This window comes from Pyrus communis, chromosome 9 (assembly GCF_041283825.1).
Source record: "Pyrus communis isolate YQ-2024b chromosome 9, ASM4128382v1, whole genome shotgun sequence".
Classification (NCBI taxonomy): Eukaryota; Viridiplantae; Streptophyta; class Magnoliopsida; order Rosales; family Rosaceae; genus Pyrus; species Pyrus communis.
In genome coordinates this window covers 11,312,448-11,320,950 of record NC_142573.1, presented here as the reverse complement: position 1 = coordinate 11,320,950, position 8,503 = coordinate 11,312,448, and the positions used below count along the sequence as shown (strand labels likewise).

At 33.7% G+C, this 8,503-nt stretch overlaps 1 long non-coding RNA gene across 11 annotated transcripts; it reads left to right on the top strand.

The window, feature by feature from the left end:
* The first annotated feature begins 218 nt into the window (after positions 1-218).
* On the top strand, positions 219-6,048 carry LOC137739697 (uncharacterized). Of its 11 annotated transcripts, XR_015966475.1 has the most exons (7): positions 219-317; positions 412-502; positions 683-831; positions 920-998; positions 1,102-1,248; positions 2,344-2,519; positions 3,375-6,048. It is a non-coding gene; the product is annotated as an uncharacterized LOC137739697 (long non-coding RNA). The 11 variants fall into 11 exon arrangements; XR_015966480.1 differs by lacking the exon at positions 219-317 and having other exon boundaries at positions 328-502; positions 2,344-2,447; positions 3,426-6,048; XR_015966477.1 differs by lacking the exon at positions 219-317 and having other exon boundaries at positions 328-502; positions 2,344-2,447.
* The last annotated feature ends 2,455 nt before the right edge of the window (positions 6,049-8,503 follow it).

The window sequence follows — 8,503 nt, the reverse complement described above, 5'->3', positions numbered from 1 at the left end:
CCTTCTTTTGGTGTCAAGAATTAAAATTCAGAAAAATTGAAAATATATATCAAATCATATTTAAATATACTAAAACCCAAACTCCCGGTTAGGGTAGTGGAGTGGCGAAAAAGGCCGCTCAAATTTTTCATAATCTTTGTTTTAATGTCGCGCTTCTACAGTAATATGACCGTTTTGCCCTTTTGGTTCTACGTGTCTTTCATCGCTGGGTGAATACGATGGAAAAGTCAGGCTATTGCATTTGGTTCTATACACGTGTTGCTCATCGAGAAGGAAAGACTGATTGAAAAGCCGAGCTCACTCAAGCATGCAAGAAGGTTCCTCTCTCTCTCTCTCTCTCTCACCGTTCTCTCGCTCTCAAACCTCGACTTATCTATTTCACTTTCTTGCTGAAAACGATTGTTATTTCAGTACTTTCACTCTGGAACTACAAGCCATAACGTCCTCTTGCTGAAAATGTTGAATCTGGTGTCGATTCGAAGAAAAACTTAGCCCATAAAAGGTATTGTTTTCTGTGAGTTCTTTGCCGGAGTAATTTTGTGTTTTGAATATTATGTGTTTAGATGTGTAAATTTGGATTTAAAAATAGGTTTTGTGTTCAAATTTCGTTTTTGTAATTTTGGGGGTTTTGTTTCTAACCTCACATTCTATATTTTCGTGTTTAATTTGGTTTTGTTTTTAGACTCGAGAGACTTTTGTTTTCCTTCAGATTTGGGGGCTTTTGCTCTCTGTACTCAAGGTAACATTGGCCTCGAGGTGACATCTAAGAATTTTACATATTGCTTTATGTTGAAAGGTTGTGTCCTTGCCTTCAAAGTCACTTTTCAGAAAGTGAGTATACTTTCTTCTTATTTTCTATCTTATATTTTGTATACACTTCCATTTCTATTGATCAATAACTATGTTTTATGCCTGACAGCTTCAATCGTCTTGATTCCCACGTAAGGCTTGAATTCTATAGATCACCATCTGATTGCAATATCGATCTCTTCGGAAATGTATATCCGTCCACCTATTTTCTTTATGCATTTTTGACATTCAACATCAAACGCTCTTTTATTATTTCTACTAATCTGCAAATTTATTGGGATATTTGTGCAGGTTATTCAATCATAGTGTGTCATGGGATGCTTGGGTGCCTATATTGCCAGTCCTGAGTAATTCTGCTTAATTGGTGATCTTAGATACATATGAACAGTCATTCGTGATTGATTTTACCAAGTATAAACATTTGAATCAAACCATAAGGTAATCGTGTTGTAATTAGTGACTCGAATTGTTTTGCTTCTGTCATCAACTTATGTAGCAGTAGCCAAATATAAACATTTGAAATAAACAATGTTTTAAAAGACGTGCCCCGAGGCGCGCCTAGACGGCTTTGGAGGCGGGGCTGGAGTGATAACGCCTCTGCCCAGTGGGAGTGGGCGAAAACTCACCGAGGCGTGATCGAGGCGAGACTAGGCGGCTAAGGTGTGCCTAAAGGCAGTTGGCGGGCGTTCCCAGATCCATCCGCGACCCAAAATCGAAGTCGACTGCTTTGTTTTCAAGCTCTACCATCTGGGTTTAGGGTTGCAGGTTGTGCGGCATCTTCACGAGGAAGATGATCGCGAAGAAGAAGAGGGATTTTTTGTTTTTTTTAAAAGACTTGGTCTAGAACGACGTCGTTTTGGCCAAGCCTTTAGTTTTTTTTTTAAATGACTTGGCCCAAAACGACGTCTTTTTGGCCAAGTCTGTTTTTCTTTTATTTTTAAAACCCTAAGAGTCCCTGTTTCCTTTGTTTTTCTCAGTAGTCCTCTATTATTTAAGGTTCCACAAGGCTTGGCCTCACGCCTCACTCCTCACGCCTAGGCTGGGCTATCCCTCAGACGCCTCGCCCACGCCTCACGCTTTTAATACATTGGAAATAACATTGCCTAAAGGAGCGGTTTTATTCTGAACTCAATTCTTTTCGGGGACATATTGTGGGTTGATTCACATTCTGGGATGTAATATAGTTGGTGTGTTGGGGCTGATTGTGGAGATTATGTTTAAACTATAATTGTTGTTGTAAAGAGTCACTATATGCTGGTTAAAGGCTGGTATCGACTGATTCATGATCTGATTACTCGAGAAGGTCCATTTCTTGAAATAGCTTGCATCCTTATTGCTGGTTTGACAATCCTTTTGTGGCTAATTGTGGTTGTTTCAAGTATCGTGTTGGTAGTTTTCATGAACATTTTAATTGGATTGTATGCATCAGTTGTAGTATATCGAGTTTGCTTACACCATACCATAATCATTGTAATCTCCTTGGCCTTTCATGATAAGTAAAATTATACATTTTTGAACCGTTTGGAAATGCAGGAGAGATCTTTCAGGAAAGGTGTGGTACATGATTGCAATGGTGGCTGAATTTGATGAGTGCACGAATGATGGGCTGTATCTTAAAGAGGGACAATCTTTCCAAAGTTAATGACTTTCCAGCTTGTGAAATATTGTTCCTTAAGCTAATTAAGTTTTACCGCAGAAAGTCACTTTCAGTAAGGGAGTCGACTTTCTTCTTATCTATCTTATATTTTGGCCATTTCCATGAATCAGTAACATGTTTTATGCCTGACAGCTTCAATACTCTTGATTCCCATGCATGGCTTGAATCCTATAAAATTGGCCATTGGGAATGAAAAGTCGCTTCATTGTTGTACTTTTACCCTTTTTGGTTGTATCATGTGAAATTAAGTGTTGCTTTGGTATATATATTTTGTCAGAAATAGGCTTTGATGAGCTTAGATTCCTAAAAGGTTCGATATTAAAATGACATCAATATGCACAATGAATGATTCGAGAGGTCGCAATTGAGTTTTATCGATATTAATAACAAAAAAACCCGAATACTTTAGTATAACTAGTGACAATGAACGGTTCGATATTAAATTGTTCAAATTGGTGGATTTGGGTAAGAAACTAAGAAACCCTGATATTTTCTTTCGGTTTTAAGAGCTTTTTTTTTTGTGAGATATAAGAAATTGAGAAATTTTTGTTTTATCATTCTGGAGTGGGACGGGTATTGTCAGATATAAGAGAATTAGTAATTTTAATCAATTTGATAAATTAAGAATACAGAGGTAGCGATCTACATAAAAATATGTTAATAAATTGGTTAATGAGTTTTCAATACCGTGTTATTATTGGCTCTGATGCTTTTGTTCGACTTATGTGTATGGTAGAATTGATATGTTATGTGTGTGTGAGCTTGCTTAAAATATAGCTAGGAAACATCTTTCCTTTTCTTGGAATACTTTGAAGTATAGCTAGGAAACATCTTTGCCTTTTCATTTGGGCAAACATTTATGTCCTACACTGTTAACTTTCTTTAATGCTTGCTCTGGATTTTGCAGGTTCTTTTTAAAGTTTGGCACTAAATTGCTTTTCTTTTCTTGGGGTGCAAGGAAACGGAGGAAGAGAAAGAATCAAATTCTGGATTTATCAAACACTTTGTAGATCTTCCATGCATTTTGCAGCTGGAATCTTTTGGTAAATACTTAACCTTTTAATCAAAGCCTATATATGCCAATAGGTTTTGTAAGTAGCATCAAATAATTAATTTGGTGTTTTCTTGATAAGTACCAAAATGTTTAGACTTTCAGCTTAATAGAAAATGATAAATTGAGACAAACTTGGAACATAATAATCAATATTAGCAAACCATAAACTTATTTCGTGACTATCACGATATTGTTTCAATATTCTACTTTTGCTTGCAATTTTGTTCTCTCTAGGACATTAAAGTGCAGTTTTGGTTTTTAAGTTTCACCGCCAAATACCAACTGTTTGATTGTGATCTCTTTGTGAGATTGGATATATGATTTAAAAATTCTGTTAATAAATGTTAATTGTGATTCAAAAAATAGACTATGCTTTACCTGATCAAAAAATGGAAAATGCTTGTGTGTATTATGAGAGGAAGTGAAGAGCAATCTGTCTCAGTTTTGGAATGTACTGGAATCAAAGAAGCTAACTCAAGGTACTAACTTTGAATTTTCTTGAAATATCTCCTTTTTTTTTTTTTTTTTTTGACTTAATATATTAACACCCCACAAATTGTTGAATAAACCTCACATACTTAATGCACCCTACATTTGCTTTTTCACTTAAAAATTATCTTAAGACACCCACATACTTTCTCATAATACCTCCACATCCCACATTCTCAATATACACCTTATATTTTGTACATACACCCTACATTTCTCAAATCTTATAACACTCATTTTTAATTTTCAGGGACTAATCTAACCATTTGAACATTTAGTTTGCCCAAAGATTTCAAATAATCTGAACATTTGGTTTGCTGAATGATTTCAAAATGATGATTTGAAATCATCTTAGTATAGCTTGAAATCATCTCATTAACGCGTGCTAATTCGTATGTTTTAGCCTCTAAGTATTTACCTTTTTTTTGTGTTCAATGATATAGCTAGAAGAAAAGGAGAAGGAATTAAATCAAAAGATTGAGAGTAGGAGTTCCTGTGGAGAATGGCTATCCTCAATTTGTCTCTAGCACTAATATGACTTATGATACTGGGTATGCAAGATTAATATGAACTCTAAAAGATGAATATGAATATAGAAGTTTAAATAACGCAACAAACACTAGTAGAAAAAACATGTTTACACGACGCAAAACACCATTTGAGCGATGTAGGTACATCTGCATTGCACAAAACATCTTAGTGCGACACCAGCCTTCGTCGCGCAAATGGCATTTGCGCGACGTTTTGTACGTCACGCAAGATTTTGGTTGCAAACCAAGAATGCTTTACTGTTTTTTTCCCAACTTTGCGTGACGTAGGTGCACTTACGTTGTGTAAAAGCTTTGTGCGACAAAGACTGGCGTCACGCAAAGCTATTTTGCGTAACACCAATATTCGTCGCGCAAAGTCAATGACTTTTTCTGCTCCACTTAATCAACTCTGATTAGGGCCGTGTGCAGGTATAGTCTCATTAGTGCTCATGGGTTTATATATTTTTTGTATATTGCTCCCTTTTTCTTCTTGTCTTATTTGATCTCTATTTAAATGAAGTAAATTGCCTTATTGTCATGATCATTAGCCCCTGAAAGTTTCATCATTTATAAGTTACATTATTTACAAGATATCTGTTTATAGATGTCTGTAGATGCTTCTGCTAAGGGCCTACTTGATCTCAAAGGGTAGCTAACACCAATCCTGGTCTGTAGTTTTCTTTTACATGATTGTGACTGCTTTAGGATTTTGGATGACTGGATTTATTCCATTTCTTAGGGTTTCCCTTGTTAGCAAGGACTCCTCTATGTTGGATGGACTTGACAATGCAAGTGTTGAGATGGACGAAGCAAAGGTTTGTTTGTCATTTTACAGGTTGATTTGTTTTGGTTTTTGGTGTGGCGGAGCCCATAAATGAGAATGCTTCTTTAACATATGTGATTATGTGATTCTCTTTTTCACATACTTCCCCTGCAAGCTAGGTTGAACGAGATTATTACTTCTGGTTTAAAGACGGGTAATAACAGTGCAACGCCTCCTTGGATGGCTGATGGAGGTGGTCTGCCTTCAGATGCTTCTAAACGTCTACCTAAATTGGTAATTGAATTCGGTTTCCTCACCTACAGTTTTATTTGTCCTCCTATCGAGTCTGTTATTCCTCATTTAGTAGCATGCTAATATAGAGTTTATGAATTATGACAATTGCAACAGTTCTGTTTTAAAGCTTTCCAAATAGTCCTTCACATTACCGCCCCTTTATCTTATCCGTTGAATAGGTAAAATTGACCAAGAAGGTCATTGAACAAGTACGACTGCTAGCAAAGAATGAAAATGAGGAACTTACAAAGACAAGCTCAGATGATCTAATACTTCCTTATGATTTGGGTACAATTAAGTGTTTCGTGATTTTTCGTTTATAATTGCCGAAAAGTCTTGTCCCGTTACTTGATCTCTTAATGTTTTGTTTTTTGTTTTTTGTTTTTTTTTTTTTGTTGCATATGCAATCTTGAAGTATATACAAACAAGTTTGACGGTTGGATCGTTGAAATTAATTTTGTACAATGCATCTCCCATCAAAACGATAAATTCCCTAACACTTAGAATTTATTAATACTTTCATCAAGTATAACATAAGATTTTATGATATCCACTTGTGTAAATATTTTAAATTGACGATCGAGTCAGTTCGTTGTATTCATATAGGGTCAAGGATTGTAGCTGTAAAAATCATCAAAATCGGAGTTAAAATAATTGTTAAATCGTGATTTTTCGTTTATAATCGTTGAAAAGTTTTGTTCCATTACTTGATCTCTGAATTTTTTTTTTTTTTTGTGATTTTTGGCATATGCAATCTCAAAGTATATACAAACAAGTTTGACGGTTGGATCGTTGAAACTAATTTTGTACAATGTGTTTCCCATCAAGTTCAATGGTATATATATTTACTAAGTAGATTTTAATTTTTTTTATTTTGTACTCATAAGCAAAAGGGCAAAAAAATAAAATAAAAAAAACTTTGCGCAAAGTAGTTGCAATTGCGTTGCGCAAAGCTGTTTTGCACGACGCAGCTACACCTACGTCGCGCAAAGTTTTGTAGTTCTTTTTTGTTTTTTGGTTTTTTCCTTTTGGTTTTTTTTTGGGGTTCTTGCATTGCCTTTTTCTTTTGTGGTATCCACTTGTGTAAATGTTTTAAATTGACGATCGAATTAGTTCATTGTATTCATATAGGTTTAAAGAGTAGAGCTGTGAAAAATCATCAAAATCATAGTTAAAATAACCGTTAAATTGTGGTTTTTAGTTTATAACTGTCGAAAAGTTTTTCCCGTTACTTGATCTCTAAATGTTTGTTTTTTGCGATTTTTGGCGTATACGATCTCGAAGTATATACAAATAAGTTTGACGGTTGGATCGTTGAAACTAAATTTCGTACAATGTATTTCCCATCAAGTTCAATGGTATATATATTTACTAAGTGGATTTCATTTTATTTATTTTGTACTCATAAGCAAAAGCGCTAAAAAAAAAAAAAAATAAATAAATAAAAGGGAATTTGGGCAACATAGGTGCAACGTGCAAAGTTTTTTTTATTTTTTTGCTTTTCATTTAGGGTTTTTGCATTGTCTTTTTCTTTTGTGCTATCCACTTGTGTAAATGTTTTAAATTGATGATCGAATTAGTTCATTGTATTCATATAGGTTTAAAGAGTAAAAAATCATCAAAATCATAGTTAAAATAACCGTTACATCGTGATTTTTCGTTTATAGCCATTGAAAATGTTTGTCCCGTTACATAATCTCTGAATGTTTGGTTTTTGCCATTTTTGGTGTATGTGATCTTGAAACATATACAAACAAGTTTAACAGTTGGATCGTTGAAACTAATTTCGTACAATACGCGTTCAATCAAAACAATAGATTCACTAACACTTAGAGTTTATTTATACTTTCAATAAGTATAACATAACATAAGATTTTGTGGTATTCACTTGTGCAAATATTTTAAATTGACGATCGAATTAGTTTATTGTATTCATAGAGGATCAAGGAGTATAGCTGTAAAAATCATCAAAATCAAAGTTAAAATTATCGTTAAATCATGATTTTTCGTTTATAGCCATCGAAAATGTTTGTCTTGTTACTTAATATCTGAATGTTTTTTTTTTTTTGTGATTTTTGGCGTATGCGATCTCGAAGCATATACAAACAAGTTTGACGGTTGGATCGTTGAAACTAGTTTCATACAATGTGTTTCCCATCAAAACGATAGATTCACTAACACTTAGAGTTTATTTGTACTTTCATTAAGTATAACATAAGATTTTGTGGTATCCACTTGTGTAAATATTTTAAATTGACAATTGAATTGGTTCATTGTATTGATATAGGATCAAGGAGTGTAGCTGTAAAAAAGTCATCAAAATTGGAGTTAAAATAACCGTTAAATCATGATTTTTTGTTTATAACCATAAAAAAAATTTGTCCCGTTACTTGATCTTTGAGTATTTTTTTTTTTACGATTTTTGGTGTATGTGATCTCGAAGTATACATAAACAAGTTTGACGGTTGAATCATTGAAATTAGTTTTGTAGAATGCGTATCACATCAAAACAATAGATTCACTAACACTTAAGAGTTTTTTTATACTTTCATTAAATATAAAATAAGATTTTGTGGTATCCATTAGTGTAAATATTTTAAATTGACGATCCAGTTCATTCATATATGGTCAAGGAGTGTAGCTGTAAAAAATCATCAAAATCGAAGTTAAAATAACCGTTAAATCGTGATTTTTCATTTATAACCGTAAAAAAATTTTGTCCTGTTAATTGCTCTCTTAATTTTTTTTCCCGATTTTTGGCATATATAATCTCGAAGCATATACAAATAAATTTGACAGTCAGATCATTGAAATTAGTTTCGTAGAATGCGTATCCCATCGAAACAATAGATTCACTAACATTTAAGAGTTTATTTATACTTTCATTAAGTATAACATAAGATTTT